Source organism: Salmo salar, unplaced genomic scaffold (genome assembly GCF_905237065.1).
Source record: "Salmo salar unplaced genomic scaffold, Ssal_v3.1, whole genome shotgun sequence".
NCBI lineage: Eukaryota > Metazoa > Chordata > Actinopteri > Salmoniformes > Salmonidae > Salmo > Salmo salar.
This window is the reverse complement of record NW_025547998.1, coordinates 53,819-71,211: the sequence shown is the minus strand read 5'-3', so window position 1 is coordinate 71,211 and position 17,393 is coordinate 53,819. Positions and strand designations below refer to the sequence as shown.

General features: G+C 45.5%; 1 protein-coding gene across 1 annotated transcript in view; it reads right to left on the bottom strand.

Moving 5' to 3' along the window:
• Nucleotides 1-16,989, bottom strand: part of LOC123732573 (protein yippee-like 1) — a 43,974-nt gene extending 26,985 nt beyond the window's left edge. Inside the window, exon 1 of the mRNA XM_045711837.1 lies at nucleotides 16,121-16,989. The gene's annotated coding sequence lies outside the window, so the exon portion shown is untranslated. The remainder of the gene's footprint in view (nucleotides 1-16,120) is intronic.
• Between the last annotated feature and the right edge of the window lie 404 nt (nucleotides 16,990-17,393).

Here is a 17,393-nt window from a genome sequence, read left to right as displayed (position 1 = left end):
AACAGAAGATCTCTTTGTTTCTTGGGACCTAGAACAAGCATCTCTGTTTTGTCTGAGTTTAGAAGTAGAAAGTTTGCGGCCATCCACTTCCTTATGTCTGAAACACAGGCTTCTAGCGAGGACAATTTGGGGGCTTCACCATGTTTCATTGAAATGTACAGCTGTGTGTCATCCGCATAGCAGTGAAATTTAACATTATGTTTTCGAATGACATCACCAAGAGGTAAAATATATAGTGAAAACAATAGTGGTCCTAAAACGGAACCTTGAGGAACACTCAAATTTACAGTTGATTTGTCAGAGGACAAACCATTCACAGAGACAAACTGATATCTTTCCGACAGATAAGATCTAAACCAGGCCAGAACTTGTCCGTGTAGACCAATTTGGGTTTTCAATCTCTCCAAAAGAATGTGGTGATCGATGGTATCAAAAGCAGCACTAAGATCTAGGAGCACGAGGACAGATGCAGAGCCTCGGTCTGCCTTTAAAAGGTCATTTACCACCTTCACAAGTGCAGTCTCAGTGCTATGATGGGGTCTAAAACCAGACTGAAGCATTTCGTATACATTGTTTGTCTTCAGGAAGGCAGTGAGTTGCTGTGCAACAGCTTTTTCAATTTTTTTTGAGAGGAATGGAAGATTCGATATAGGCCGATAGTTTTTTATATTTTCTGGGTCAAGATTCGGCTTTTTCAAGAGAGGCTTTATTACTGCCACTATTAGTGAGCTTGGTGCACATCCGGTGGATAGAGAGTCGTTTATTATGTTCAACATAGGAGGGCCAAGCACAGGAAGCAGCTCTTTCAGTAGTTTAGTTGGAATAGGGTCCAGTATGCAGCTTGAAGGTTTAGAGGCCATGATTATTTGTATCATTGTTTCAAGACATATAGTACTAAAGCACTTTAGTGTCTCCCTTGATCCTAGGTCCTGGCAGTGTTGTGCAGACTCAGGACAACAGAGCTTTGGAGGAATACGCAGATTGAAAGAGGAGTCCGTCATTTGCTTTCTAATGATCATGATCTTTTCCTCAAAGAAGTCCATGTTATTACCTCTTAATCCCGCTGTAATGCAAAGTCCATGTTATTACCTCTTTATCCTGCTGTAATGCAAAGTCCATGTTATTACCTCTTTATCCCGCTGTAATGCAAAGTCCATGTTACTACCTCTTAGTCCCACTGTAATGTAAAGTCCATGTTATTACCTCTTAGTCCCACTGTAATGTAATGTCCATGTTATTACCTATTTATCCTGTGCTGTAATATAAAGTCCATGTTATTACCTCTTTATTCTGCTGTAATGTAATGTCCATGTTATTACCTATTTATCCTGTGCTGTAATATAAAGTCCATGTTATTACCTCTTTATCCCGCTGTAATATAAAGTCCATGTTATTACCTCTTTATCAGTGCTGTAATGTAAAGTCCATGTTATTACCTCTTTATTCTGCTGTAATGTAATGTCCATGTTATTACCTATTTATCCTGTGCTGTAATATAAAGTCCATGTTATTACCTCTTAATCCTATGCTATAACGTAAAAGTCCATGTTATTACCTCTTTATCCCACTGTAATGTAAAGTCCATGTTACTACCTCTTAGTCCCACTGTAATGTAAAGTCCATGTTACTACCTCTTAATCCCGCTGTAATGTAAAGTCCATGTTACTACCTCTTAGTCCCACTGTAATGTAAAGTCCATGTTACTACCTCTTAGTCCCACTGTAATGTAAAGTCCATGTTATTACCTCTTAATCCCGCTGTAATGTAAAGTCCATGTTATTACCTCTTAGTCCCACTGTAATGTAAAGTCCATGTTATTACCTCTTAATCCCGCTGTAATGTAAAGTCCATGTTATTACCTCTTAGTCCCACTGTAATGTAAAGTCCATGTTATTACCTCTTAATCCTATGCTATAACGTAGAAGTCCATGTTATTACCTCTTTATCCCACTGTAATGTAAAGTCCATGTTACTACCTCTTAGTCCCACTGTAATGTAAAGTCCATGTTATTACCTCTTAATCCTGCTGTAATGTAAAGTCCATGTTATTACCTCTTTATCCCGCTGTAATGTAAAGTCCATGTTATTACCTCTTAGTCCCGCTGTAATGTAAAGTCCATGTTATTACCTCTTAATCCCGCTGTAATGTAAAGTCCATGTTATTACCTCTTTATCAGTGCTGTAATGTAAAGTCCATGTTATTACCTCTTTATTCTGCTGTAATGTAATGTCCATGTTATTACCTATTTATCCTGTGCTGTAATATAAAGTCCATGTTATTACCTCTTAATCCTATGCTATAACGTAAAAGTCCATGTTATTACCTCTTTATCCCACTGTAATGTAAAGTCCATGTTACTACCTCTTAGTCCCACTGTAATGTAAAGTCCATGTTACTACCTCTTAATCCCGCTGTAATGTAAAGTCCATGTTACTACCTCTTAGTCCCACTGTAATGTAAAGTCCATGTTACTACCTCTTAGTCCCACTGTAATGTAAAGTCCATGTTATTACCTCTTAATCCCGCTGTAATGTAAAGTCCATGTTATTACCTCTTAGTCCCACTGTAATGTAAAGTCCATGTTATTACCTCTTAATCCCGCTGTAATGTAAAGTCCATGTTATTACCTCTTAGTCCCACTGTAATGTAAAGTCCATGTTATTACCTCTTAATCCTATGCTATAACGTAGAAGTCCATGTTATTACCTCTTTATCCCACTGTAATGTAAAGTCCATGTTACTACCTCTTAGTCCCACTGTAATGTAAAGTCCATGTTATTACCTCTTAATCCTGCTGTAATGTAAAGTCCATGTTATTACCTCTTTATCCCGCTGTAATGTAAAGTCCATGTTATTACCTCTTAATCCCGCTGTAATGTAAAGTCCATGCTATTACCTCTTAATCCTATGCTATAACGTAGAAGTCCATGTTATTACCTCTTTATCCCGTGATGTAATGTAAAGTCCTTCCAAGTTTTGTTTGCACCCTTTGACACAGTTGAAAAGGCTACACTGCACCTAGGAACAGAGAGGGGAAGTCTCAGAGAATGGATGCACTACTTGGCTATGTCTCAAACGGCATCCTATTCCCTGTGTAGAACACTACTCTTCACCTGGGCTACAGGGCTCGGGTCAAAACAAGTGCATTACATAGGGAATAGGATGCCGTTTTCAACACAAGGTCAGGGCACTGTGGAGGGAGCAGACTGACCAGCAGCCAATCAGGAAGACAAACAGACTGACCAGCAGCCAATGAGAAGGACAAACAGACTGACCACTAGGTAATCAGGAAGACAGACTGACCACTAGCTAATCAGGAAGACAGACTGACCAGCAGCCAATCAGGAAGACAGACTGACCAGCAGCCAATCAGGAAGACAAACAGACTGACCACTAGGTAATCAGGAAGACAAACAGACTGACCAGCAGCCAATCAGGAAGACACGGGTAGAGTCTGTTTTTTTGTGGCAGCGTACACTTATGTCCACATCACCGCCTTGTGTAGTGGACATCCACTAGGGGGAGACAGAGTAGACAACCAAGCAAGAGGAGCCTTGTGTAGTGGATATCCACTAGGGGGAGCCAGAGTAGCAGCGTACACCGCCTTGTGTAGTGGACATCCACTAGGGGGAGACAGAGTAGCTAACCAAGCAAGAGGAGCCTTGTGTAGTGTATATCCACTAGGGGGAGACAGAGTAGCTAACCAAGCAACAGGAGCCTTGTGTAGTGTATAACCACTAGGGGGAGACAGAGTAGACAACCAAGCAAGAGAGGCCTTGTGTAGTGTATAACCACTAGGGGGAGACAGAGTAGACAACCAAGCAAGAGAGGCCTTGTGTAGTGTATAACCACTAGGGGGAGACAGAGTAGCTAACCAAGCAAGAGAGGCCTTGTGTAGTGTATATCCACTAGGGGGAGACAGAGTAGCTAACCAAGCAACAGGAGCCTTGTGTAGTGTATAACCACTAGGGGGAGACAGAGTAGACAACCAAGCAAGAGAGGCCTTGTGTAGTGGATATCCACTAGGGGGAGACAGAGTAGATAACTAAGCAAGAGGAGCCTTGTGTAGTGGATATCCACTAGGGGGAGACAGAGTAGCAGCGTACACCGCCTTGTGTAGTGGACATCCACTAGGGGGAGACAGAGTAGCTAACCAAGCAAGAGGGGCCTTGTGTAGTGGATATCCACTAGGGGGAGACAGAGTAGACAACCAAGCAAGAGAGGCCTTGTGTAGTGTATAACCACTAGGGGGAGACAGAGTAGACAACCAAGCAAGAGAGGCCTTGTGTAGTGGATATCCACTAGGGGGAGACAGAGTAGACAACCAAGCAAGAGAGGCCTTGTGTAGTGGATATCCACTAGGGGGAGACAGAGTAGACAACCAAGCAAGAGAGGCCTTGTGTAGTGGATATCCACTAGGGGGAGACAGAGTAGACAACCAAGCAAGAGAGGCCTTGTGTAGTGGATATCCACTAGGGGGAGACAGAGTAGCTAACCAAGCAACAGGAGCCTTGTGTAGTGTATAACCACTAGGGGGAGACAGAGTAGACAACCAAGCAACAGGAGCCTTGTGTAGTGTATATCCACTAGGGGGAGACAGAGTAGACAACCAAGCAAGAGGGGCCTTGTGTAGTGGATATCCACTAGGGGGAGACAGAGTAGACAACCAAGCAAGAGAGGCCTTGTGTAGTGTATAACCACTAGGGGGAGACAGAGTAGACAACCAAGCAACAGGAGCCTTGTGTAGTGGATATCCACTAGGGGGAGACAGAGTAGCTAACCAAGCAACAGGAGCCTTGTGTAGTGTATATCCACTAGGGGGAGACAGAGTAGCTAACCAAGCAACAGGAGCCTTGTGTAGTGTATATCCACTAGGGGGAGACAGAGTAGACAACCAAGCAAGAGAGGCCTTGTGTAGTGTATAACCACTAGGGGGAGACAGAGTAGCTAACCAAGCAAGAGAGGCCTTGTGTAGTGGATATCCACTAGGGGGAGACAGAGTAGACAACCAAGCAACAGGAGCCTTGTGTAGTGTATAACCACTAGGGGGAGACAGAGTAGACAACCAAGCAACAGGAGCCTTGTGTAGTGTATAACCACTAGGGGGAGACAGAGTAGACAACCAAGCAACAGGAGCCTTGTGTAGTGGATATCCACTAGGGGGAGACAGAGTAGACAACCAAGCAACAGGAGCCTTGTGTAGTGTATAACCACTAGGGGGAGACAGAGTAGCTAACCAAGCAACAGGAGCCTTGTGTAGTGTATAACCACTAGGGGGAGACAGAGTAGACAACCAAGCAAGAGGGACCCAGGCACTCTTTTTGACTCGAGCAGGCGACGAAATTTGAACTTCCAGATCCGGTGTTATATGCCTGTTTACAAATACTAGCTAGCTAGCTACATGTCTGGCTAATCTGGTGTTCAATGCTTTAAGACACTACTTTTCCCCCACAGAAGCAGACGCAAACAAGTCTCTCTAAGACAGCAGTATAGTAATAACAGTGTAGTAGCAGTGTAGTAGTTGCAGTGTAGTAGTAGCAGTGTAGCAGTAGCAGTGTAGTAGTAGCAGTGTAGTAGTAGCAGTGTAGCAGTAGCAGTGTAGTAGTAGCAGTGTAGTAGTAGCAGTGTAGCAGTAGCAGTGTAGCAGTAGCAGTGTAGCAGTAGCAGTGTAGTAGTAGCAGTGTAGTAGTAGCAGTGTAGCAGTAGCAGTGTAGTAGTAGCAGTGTAGTAGTAGCAGTGTAGTAGTAGCAGTGTAGCAGTAGCAGTGTAGTAGTAGCAGTGTAGCAGTAGCAGTGTAGTAGTAGCAGTGTAGTAGTAGCAGTGTAGCAGTAGCAGTGTAGCAGTAGCAGTGTAGTAGTAGCAGTGTAGCAGTAGCAGTGTAGTAGTAGCAGTGTAGCAGTAGCAGTGTAGTAGTAGCAGTGTAGTAGTAGCAGTGTAGTAGTAGCAGTACAGTAGTAGCAGTGTAGTAGTAGCAGTGTAGTAGTTGCAGTGTAGTAGTAGCAGTGTAGTAGTAGCAGTGTAGTAGTAGCAGTGTAGTGGTAGCAGTGTAGTAGTAGCAGTGTAGCAGTAGCAGTGTAGCAGTAGCAGTGTAGTAGTAGCAGTGTAGTAGCAGTGTAGTAGCAGTGTAGTAGTAGCAGTGTAGTAGTAGCAGTGTAGTAGTAGCAGTGTAGCAGTAGCAGTGTAGTAGTAGCAGTGTAGCAGTAGCAGTGTACTAGTAGCAGTGTAGTAGTAGCAGTGTAGTAGTAGCAGTGTAGTAGTAGCAGTGTAGTAGCAGTGTAGCAGTAGCAGTGTAGTAGTAGCAGTGTAGTAGTAGCAGTGTAGTAGTAGCAGTGTACTAGTAGCAGTGTAGTAGTAGCAGTGTAGTAGTAGCAGTGTAGCAGTAGCAGTGTACTAGTAGCAGTGTAGTAGTAGCAGTGTAGTAGCAGCAGTGTAGTAGTAGCAGTGTAGTAGTAGCAGTATAGTAGTAGCAGTGTAGTAGCAGCAGTGTAGTAGTAGCAGTGTAGTAGTAGCAGTATAGTAGTAGCAGTATAGTAGTAGCAGTGTAGTAGTAGCAGTGTAGCAGTAGCAGTGTAGTAGTAGCAGTGTAGTAGTAGCAGTGTAGTAGCAGTGTAGCAGTAGCAGTGTAGTAGTAGCAGTGTAGTAGTAGCAGTGTAGTAGCAGTGTAGCAGTAGCAGTGTAGCAGTAGCAGTGTAGCAGTAGCAGTGTACTAGTAGCAGTGTAGTAGCAGTGTAGTAGTAGCAGTGTAGCAGTAGCAGTGTAGTAGTAGCAGTGTAGCAGTAGCAGTGTAGTAGCAGTGTAGTAGTAGCAGTGTAGCAGTAGCAGTGTAGCAGTAGCAGTGTAGTAGTAGCAGTGTAGTAGTAGCAGTGTAGTAGTAGCAGTGTAGCAGTAGCAGTGTAGTAGTAGCAGTGTAGTAGCAGCAGTGTAGTAGTAGCAGTGTAGTAGTAGCAGTGTAGTAGCAGTGTAGTAGTAGCAGTGTAGTAGTTGCAGTGTAGCAGTAGTAGTGTAGTAGTAGCAGTGTAGTAGTAGCAGTGTAGCAGTAGCGGTGTAGTAGCAGTGTAGTAGTAGCAGTGTAGTAGTTGCAGTGTAGCAGTAGTAGTGTAGTAGTAGCAGTGTAGTAGTAGCATTGTAGCAGTAGCAGTGTAGTAGTAGCAGTGTAGTAGTAGCAGTGTAGCAGTAGCAGTGTAGTAGCAGTGTAGCAGTAGCAGTGTAGTAGCAGTGTAGTAGTTGCAGTATAGTAGTAGCAGTGTAGCAGTAGCAGTGTACTAGTAGCAGTGTAGTAGTAGCAGTGTAGTAGTTGCAGTATAGTAGTAGCAGTGTAGCAGTAGCAGTGTAGTAGTAGCAGTGTAGTAGCAGCAGTGTAGTAGTTGCAGTATAGTAGTAGCAGTGTAGCAGTAGCAGTGTACTAGTAGCAGTGTAGTAGTAGCAGTGTAGTAGTTGCAGTATAGTAGTAGCAGTGTAGCAGTAGCAGTGTAGTAGTAGCAGTGTAGTAGCAGCAGTGTAGTAGTAGCAGTGTAGCAGTAGCAGTGTAGCAGTAGCAGTGTAGCAGTAGCAGTGTAGCAGTAGCAGTGTACTAGTAGCAGTGTAGTAGTTGCAGTATAGTAGTAGCAGTGTAGCAGTAGCAGTGTAGTAGTAGCAGTGTAGTAGCAGCAGTGTAGTAGTAGCAGTGTAGCAGTAGCAGTGTAGCAGTAGCAGTGTAGCAGTAGCAGTGTAGTAGTAGCAGTGTAGCAGTAGCAGTGTAGCAGTGTAGTAGCAGTGTAGTAGTAGCAGTGTAGCAGTAGCAGTGTACTAGTAGCAGTGTAGTAGTAGCAGTGTAGTAGTAGCAGTGTACTAGTAGCAGTGTAGTAGTAGCAGTGTAGCAGTAGCAGTGTACTAGTAGCAGTGTAGTAGTAGCAGTGTAGTAGTAGCAGTGTACTAGTAGCAGTGTAGTAGTAGCAGTGTAGTAGTAGCAGTGTAGCAGTAGCAGTGTAGTAGTAGCAGTGTACTAGTAGCAGTGTAGTAGTAGCAGTGTAGCAGTAGCAGTGTAGTAGTAGCAGTGTAGCAGTGTAGTAGCAGTGTAGTAGTAGCAGTGTAGTAGTAGCAGTGTAGCAGTAGCAGTGTAGTAGTAGCAGTGTAGCAGTGTAGTAGCAGTGTAGTAGTAGCAGTGTAGTAGTAGCAGTGTAGCAGTAGTAGTGTAGTAGTAGCAGTGTAGTAGTAGCAGTGTAGCAGTAGCAGTGTAGCAGTAGCAGTGTAGCAGTAGCAGTGTAGTAGTAGCAGTGTAGCAGTAGCAGTGTAGTAGTAGCAGTGTAGTAGCAGTGTAGTAGCAGCAGTGTAGTAGCAGCAGTGTAGTAGTAGCAGTGTAGCAGTAGCAGTGTAGTAGTAGCAGTGTAGTAGCAGCAGTGTAGTAGTAGCAGTGTAGTAGTAGCAGTGTAGTAGTAGCAGTGTAGTAGCAGCAGTGTAGTAGTAGCAGTGTAGTAGTAGCAGTGTAGTAGCAGTGTAGCAGTAGCAGTGTAGTAGTAGCAGTGTAGTAGTAGCAGTGTAGTAGTAGCAGTGTAGCAGTAGCAGTGTACTAGTAGCAGTGTAGTAGTAGCAGTGTAGTAGTAGCAGTGTAGCAGTAGCAGTGTACTAGTAGCAGTGTAGTAGTAGCAGTGTAGTAGCAGCAGTGTAGTAGTAGCAGTGTAGTAGTAGCAGTATAGTAGTAGCAGTGTAGTAGCAGCAGTGTAGTAGTAGCAGTGTAGTAGTAGCGGTATAGTAGTAGCAGTATAGTAGTAGCAGTGTAGTAGTAGCAGTGTAGCAGTAGCAGGTGTAGTAGTAGCGGTGTAGTAGTAGCAGTGTAGTAGCAGTGTAGCAGTAGCAGTGTAGTAGTAGCAGTGTAGTAGTAGCAGTGTAGTAGCAGTGTAGCAGTAGCAGTGTAGCAGTAGCAGTGTAGCAGTAGCAGTGTACTAGTAGCAGTGTAGTAGCAGTGTAGTAGTAGCAGTGTAGCAGTAGCAGTGTAGTAGTAGCAGTGTAGCAGTAGCAGTGTAGTAGCAGTGTAGTAGTAGCAGTGTAGCAGTAGCAGTGTAGCAGTAGCAGTGTAGCAGTAGCAGTGTAGTAGTAGCAGTGTAGTAGCAGCAGTGTAGTAGTAGCAGTGTAGTAGTAGCAGTGTAGTAGCAGTGTAGTAGTAGCAGTGTAGTAGTTGCAGTGTAGCAGTAGTAGTGTAGTAGTAGCAGTGTAGTAGTAGCAGTGTAGCAGTAGCAGTGTAGTAGCAGTGTAGTAGTAGCAGTGTAGTAGTTGCAGTGTAGCAGTAGTAGTGTAGTAGTAGCAGTGTAGTAGTAGCATTGTAGCAGTAGCAGTGTAGTAGTAGCAGTGTAGTAGTAGCAGTGTAGCAGTAGCAGTGTAGTAGCAGTGTAGCAGTAGCAGTGTAGTAGCAGTGTAGTAGTTGCAGTATAGTAGTAGCAGTGTAGCAGTAGCAGTGTACTAGTAGCAGTGTAGTAGTAGCAGTGTAGTAGTTGCAGTATAGTAGTAGCAGTGTAGCAGTAGCAGTGTAGTAGTAGCAGTGTAGTAGTAGCAGTGTAGTAGTAGCAGTGTAGTAGTAGCAGTGTAGTAGCAGCAGTGTAGTAGTAGCAGTGTAGCAGTAGCAGTGTAGCAGTAGCAGTGTAGCAGTAGCAGTGTAGCAGTAGCAGTGTAGTAGTAGCAGTGTAGCAGTAGCAGTGTAGCAGTGTAGTAGCAGTGTAGTAGTAGCAGTGTAGCAGTAGCAGTGTACTAGTAGCAGTGTAGTAGTAGCAGTGTAGTAGTAGCAGTGTACTAGTAGCAGTGTAGTAGTAGCAGTGTAGCAGTAGCAGTGTACTAGTAGCAGTGTAGTAGTAGCAGTGTAGTAGTAGCAGTGTACTAGTAGCAGTGTAGTAGTAGCAGTGTAGTAGTAGCAGTGTAGCAGTAGCAGTGTAGTAGTAGCAGTGTACTAGTAGCAGTGTAGTAGTAGCAGTGTAGCAGTAGCAGTGTAGTAGTAGCAGTGTAGCAGTGTAGTAGCAGTGTAGTAGTAGCAGTGTAGCAGTAGCAGTGTAGTAGTAGCAGTGTAGTAGTAGCAGTGTACTAGTAGCAGTGTAGTAGTAGCAGTGTAGTAGTAGCAGTGTAGCAGTAGCAGTGTAGTAGTAGCAGTGTAGTAGTAGCAGTGTAGCAGTAGCAGTGTAGTAGTAGCAGTGTAGCAGTGTAGTAGCAGTGTAGTAGTAGCAGTGTAGTAGTAGCAGTGTAGCAGTAGTAGTGTAGTAGTAGCAGTGTAGTAGTAGCAGTGTAGCAGTAGCAGTGTAGCAGTGTAGCAGTAGCAGTGTAGTAGTAGCAGTGTAGTAGTAGCAGTGTAGCAGTAGCAGTGTAGTAGTAGCAGTGTAGTAGCAGTGTAGTAGCAGCAGTGTAGTAGCAGCAGTGTAGTAGTAGCAGTGTAGCAGTAGCAGTGTAGTAGTAGCAGTGTAGTAGCAGCAGTGTAGTAGTAGCAGTGTAGTAGTAGCAGTGTAGTAGTAGCAGTGTAGTAGCAGCAGTGTAGTAGTAGCAGTAGAGTAGTAGCAGTGTAGTAGCAGCAGTGTAGTAGCAGCAGTGTAGTAGTAGCAGTGTAGTAGTAGCAGTGTAGTAGCAGTGTAGTAGCAGCAGTGTAGTAGTAGCAGTGTAGTAGCAGCAGTGTAGTAGCAGCAGTGTAGTAGTAGCAGTGTAGTAGTAGCAGTGTAGCAGTGTGGGGGGGGTAGCCTAGCAGACAAGCTTTATTTGTGTCAAGGGAGAAGTGAATCTGCAGCCAGAGTTACATCAACATGTGTATCTGGAGAGATTAGTGTATTTACTTTCCTTTCAGCAGGCTGTCTGACAGCTGAAATACCATGGGAACCTGGAGGCTGTCTGACAGCTGAAATACCATGGGAACCTGGAGGCTGTCTGACAGCTGAAATACCATGGGAACCTGGAGGCTGTCTGACAGCTGAAATACCATGGGAACCTGGAGGCTGTCTGACAGCTGAAATACCATGGGAACCTGGAGGCTGTCTGACAGCTGAAATACCATGGGAGACCTGGAGGCTGTCTGACAGCTGAAATACCATGGGAACCTGGAGGCTGTCTGACAGCTGAAATACCATGGGAACCTGGAGGCTGTCTGACAGCTGAAATACCATGGGAACCTGGAGGCTGTCTGACAGCTGAAATACCATGGGAACCTGGAGGCTGTCTGACAGCTGAAATACCATGGGAACCTGGAGGCTGTCTGACAGCTGAAATACCATGGGAACCTGGAGGCTGTCTGACAGCTGAAATACCATGGGAGACCTGGAGGCTGTCTGACAGCTGAAATACCATGGGAACCTGGAGGCTGTCTGACAGCTGAAATACCATGGGAGACCTGGAGGCTGTCTGACAGCTGAAATACCATGGGAGACCTGGAGGCTGTCTGACAGCTGAAATACCATGGGAACCTGGAGGCTGTCTGACAGCTGAAATACCATGGGAACCTGGAGGCTGTCTGACAGCTGAAATACCATGGGAACCTGGAGGCTGTCTGACAGCTGAAATACCATGGGAACCTGGAGGCTGTCTGACAGCTGAAATACCATGGGAGACCTGGAGGCTGTCTGACAGCTGAAATACCATGGGAACCTGGAGGCTGTCTGACAGCTGAAATACCATGGGAACCTGGAGGCTGTCTGACAGCTGAAATACCATGGGAGACCTGGAGGCTGTCTGACAGCTGAAATACCATGGGAACCTGGAGGCTGTCTGACAGCTGAAATACCATGGGAACCTGGAGGCTGTCTGACAGCTGAAATACCATGGGAACCTGGAGGCTGTCTGACAGCTGAAATACCATGGGAACCTGGAGGCTGTCTGACAGCTGAAATACCATGGGAACCTGGAGGCTGTCTGACAGCTGAAATACCATGGGAGACCTGGAGGCTGTCTGACAGCTGAAATACCATGGGAGACCTGGAGGCTGTCTGACAGCTGAAATACCATGGGAACCTGGAGGCTGTCTGACAGCTGAAATACCATGGGAACCTGGAGGCTGTCTGACAGCTGAAATACCATGGGAGACCTGGAGGCTGTCTGACAGCTGAAATACCATGGGAGACCTGGAGGCTGTCTGACAGCTGAAATACCATGGGAACCTGGAGGCTGTCTGACAGCTGAAATACCATGGGGAACCTGGAGGCTGTCTGACAGCTGAAATACCATGGGAACCTGGAGGCTGTCTGACAGCTGAAATACCATGGGAACCTGGAGGCTGTCTGACAGCTGAAATACCATGGGAGACCTGGAGGCTGTCTGACAGCTGAAATACCATGGGAACCTGGAGGCTGTCTGACAGCTGAAATACCATGGGAGACCTGGAGGCTGTCTGACAGCTGAAATACCATGGGAACCTGGAGGCTGTCTGACAGCTGAAATACCATGGGAACCTGGAGGCTGTCTGACAGCTGAAATACCATGGGAGACCTGGAGGCTGTCTGACAGCTGAAATACCATGGGAACCTGGAGGCTGTCTGACAGCTGAAATACCATGGGAACCTGGAGGCTGTCTGACAGCTGAAATACCATGGGAGACCTGGAGGCTGTCTGACAGCTGAAATACCATGGGAACCTGGAGGCTGTCTGACAGCTGAAATACCATGGGAACCTGGAGGCTGTCTGACAGCTGAAATACCATGGGAGACCTGGAGGCTGTCTGACAGCTGAAATACCATGGGAGACCTGGAGGCTGTCTGACAGCTGAAATACCATGGGAACCTGGAGGCTGTCTGACAGCTGAAATACCATGGGAACCTGGAGGCTGTCTGACAGCTGAAATACCATGGGAACCTGGAGGCTGTCTGACAGCTGAAATACCATGGGAGACCTGGAGGCTGTCTGACAGCTGAAATACCATGGGAACCTGGAGGCTGTCTGACAGCTGAAATACCATGGGAACCTGGAGGCTGTCTGACAGCTGAAATACCATGGGAACCTGGAGGCTGTCTGACAGCTGAAATACCATGGGAGACCTGGAGGCTGTCTGACAGCTGAAATACCATGGGAACCTGGAGGCTGTCTGACAGCTGAAATACCATGGGAACCTGGAGGCTGTCTGACAGCTGAAATACCATGGGAACCTGGAGGCTGTCTGACAGCTGAAATACCATGGGAGACCTGGAGGCTGTCTGACAGCTGAAATACCATGGGAACCTGGAGGCTGTCTGACAGCTGAAATACCATGGGAACCTGGAGGCTGTCTGACAGCTGAAATACCATGGGAACCTGGAGGCTGTCTGACAGCTGAAATACCATGGGAACCTGGAGGCTGTCTGACAGCTGAAATACCATGGGAGACCTGGAGGCTGTCTGACAGCTGAAATACCATGGGAACCTGGTATTTATGGTCAATATGGACACGTTATGGTCAATATGGACACGTTATGGACAATATGGACACGTTATGGACAATATGGACACGTTATAGTCAATATGGACATGTTATGGACAATATGGACACGTTATGGACACGTTATGGTCAATATGGACACGTTATGGTCAATATGGACACGTTATGGACACGTTATGGACAATATAGACATTACAATATAGACATTACATCTGTCTGGCTCTTTGTCTGTCTCTTTCTCTGTGTCTGTCTGTCTTTGTCTCTCTCCATGTCTGTCTGTCTGTCTCTCTCTGTCTGGCTCTGTCTGTCTCTCTCTTTCTCTGTGTCTGTCTGTCTTTGTCTCTCTCCATGTCTGTCTGTCTGTCTCTCTCTGTCTGGCCCTGTATGTCTCTCTCTTTCTCTGTGTCTGTCTGTCTTTGTCTCTCTCTCTCTTTGTCTGTCTCTCTCTCTCTCTCTCTCTGTCCGTCTCTCTCTCCATGTGTCCGTCTGTCTCTCTCTGTGTCTCCCCATGTCTGTCTTTATCTCGACATTGTTGATGATGCTTTCTGTCACTGCGTCACTGAAGGGACCAGACAGACAGACCACGATCCATTCACGGCAGTTATGCTTTTCAACGACCGCTGATTCATATTATTAGGATCCAGGTGGGAAAGCATCTAGACAGTGTTTGTCGTAAAATTAATAACATTACTATTGCAATAACAATCCAAGGTCTGGTTTATGGTTATGGCAACAGAGAAAAACATCAATGAGCCTATAGGAGGGAAGAAGTGTTGAGCGTCTCATCCTGATGATGTCACGTGTTTGTATCCTGCGTATTGTAATGCTCTCTGCTGTGCTAAGTCATTGCATTAGCCAAGCAGTGGAGGTTCACATCATTGGACAGTTAGCCCACATTGACCATCAGATAATCATTCAGCTGGATCACGAGATCAGATCATATACAATTTATTTTATAGTCCCCTCAAACTCAACACTGGTCCTCAAAAGCCAGTTCCACTGCATTGTTCCCATCTAATCAGGGACTGATTTAGACCTGGGACACCAGCTGGGTTGCATTCGTTATCAGGTAGAACAGAAAACCAGCAGGTTCCAAACCTTGTAGAGTTAAAAGTTGAGGCCCACTTGGTAGAGTATGGTGCTTGCAATGCCAGGGTTGTGGGTTCAATTCCCACGGGGGACCAGTATGAGAAAGTATGAAAATGTATACATTCACTACTGTAAGTTGTTCTGGATAAGAGCGTCTGCTAAATGACTGAAATGTCATTGTAAAACCTTATAGTCGGAAGAATCAACGGGACATATGAAAAGACAGCGATGCTGCTGTTTGACTGTTACACTAGTTGTTGACAGTGAAGAGTTACAACCTATTTAATATTTAATATCAAAACAGTTGCTTTGTGAGTAGATGTTTACAGTTAGCCATCGGTATGTAAATGAAAGCTGAAAAGTACCAGTGGCCTGGTTTTGAGAGCAGGTCCGCGGGAGTCACGGCCCAGTGCAACCTGGTCTCAGAGCAGGTCCGCTGGAGCCACGGCCCAGTGCAACCTGGTCTCAGAGCAGGTCCTCTGGAGCCACGGCCCAGTGCAACCTGGTCTCAGAGCAGGTCCGCTGGAGCCACGGCCCAGTACAACCTGGTCTCAGAGCAGGTCCGCGGAAGCCACGGCCCAGTACAACCTGGTCTCAGAGCAGGTCCGCGGAAGCCACGGCCCAGTGCAACCTGGTCTCAGAGCAGGTCCGCTGGACCCACGGCCCAGTGCAACCTGGTCTCAGAGCATTTCTTATTATTCTGTACATAAATCTATAACACTCCATTTAGTATGTTTTCTATGGTATTTATTAATTTGTGGATATCCATCATCCATTTCATAGGGTATGTTACTAATTACAATTCATATGATATGTTGCAGATTTGCTAAACGTACGATATGTTACTAATCCCTATTTGTTGTTGCTAACGTTAGCTAGGTGGCTAATGTTAGCTAGGCTAGGGGCTAAGGTTAGGATTTAGGTCAAAGGGTTAAGGTTGGCTAAAAGGTTAATGTTAGCATGTTAGCTAACCCTTCCCCTAACACTAAGTAGTTGCAAACTAGCTAAAAAGTAATAAGTAGTTGCAAAGTTGCTCAAATTATAAAGTTGTCCGAGATCAGAACACACAACCATTGGGTTGCTAGACCATGCATTATACGCCCACTTATCCACCCCCACCAACCACCCTCTTTTCGTTTTTTTCCTTCAGTAAACTTCTGTCTTATATAACCATACCAAACGTAATATATCATACTAATTTCAGTGTCCCGGATTTACGTTTACTATGTTACGTCTTGTCTATGAGACCAGGCTGCCCGGTGAGACAATGGGTTTGCATAAAAGGAAACAGATAATTCTGATCCTTTTGGGTAAAACACTAAGGGTAAATCCTGTCTGCAAAATGTGCCACTAGTGGGGAGGTGAAACAAATCACTGCAAACTATCAGATTATACTGGGTTATAACCATACTTATAGCCCATGGACATGATGTCCAAGTTTGTAAACTCTCCATGGCTGAAAATGTGGTCTGTATGGCTCAGTTGGTAGAGCATGGTGTTTGCAACGCCAGGGTTGTGGGTTCGATTCCCACGGGGGACCAGTACGAAAAAAAATGTATGAAATGTATGCATTCACTACTGTAAGTCGCTCTGGATAAGAGCGTCTGCTAAATGACTAAAATGTAAAATAGAATTAGGCTGATCATTGAATTGATTGAAGCAAATTATTATAGATCACATATACTTACGCAAAAAATAAGTATTCCCCTTTGAATGGAGGAGAGGGAGGAAATGATCTCCACGCTGAAGGCTGATGTCATGTTCGGAACACTGGTCTTAGTCCGTGCACGGACTGTCACGGTCCCAAGACAGAGACGTCACCCTTAATGCATCTGACTCATATTTCCATCCGGTCCAGCAGAACCCGACCTGTGCAGGCAGGGAACTCAATGATAAAGCTGTAGTCTGTCTGTATCTTGATCTGGCAAAACGACTACGGCTGCCGCTGAACAACAGCAGCATGCGGGTTTAGGGTACAAACAAACTATTTATCTGTACAGTCTATTCATAGGCTTCTACACCGTCGGGTTGGATCTTTTTTCTCTCAGTCTGCGCAAATGATTCCAGATTCAGATCGAGCCTCAAGTGACTCATTCCACTCACAAATAATAACCCAGCAGGCTGAGGAAGTTCTAGATGTACGGTAGCCTTGTCTAGGATGGTTCCTGCTATTCAGATGGTACACCGTGAGAACAACACGTTTAAAGTCCTAAATAAAAAGCTTCTCGGCTTTAATGAGCGGGCTTGGTTTCTCTGGGTGATGCCAACTCCCATGTAGCTGGGTCACCGACGACGTCAGCTGGTCTGCAGACTATCCCGTCACTACTGCAGTTTGCTCCAAATAATGAATGGATTTCATGTTGTTGTTGTTGTCTCCTCGGCGAGGTTTAGCTCTGGTGAGGATCATATGACGACAGCACGCACGATTCTTCACTATATTCAAGTTTCAGTAAATCGGATTGTTTGCCATTGGATGTGTTGAGTGGTTTATTGTGGTGATGATGATAGTTACTGTCCTAAATCATTACATTCGAACTTGTTAAGGAAATACTATTGCCCTCCTCTTTAATGAATAAGGACCAATTAAAAAAAACTGAGCAACCCCCCCCAACAACCAATCGATTACGGGGGGCCGGTCTGAACTGTGATTGAGGGCCAATAGCAGGAGGTCTGCAGTCTAGACCAAACCGCGTGCACGGCCTTGGCTTGTTTTTGGTGATGCGCGCCGCCGAGAAAGACACGTGCCAATGCCCCTTGCGTGCCCACGTCGGAGAGGAGGCACGTCAACTGAACGTGTGTCGTCACCAAGCGCGGTAAAATACTACAACAACGTCAATTATATTTAAATAGTCTACCCTAGTTCACCTGTGTTAGCATTTATTGGTTGAAAATATATTGACACATCTGTCTTAAATACGTCCTCCTGCAATCCTTGAACTTTTACCTTTGAAAAGTGATATC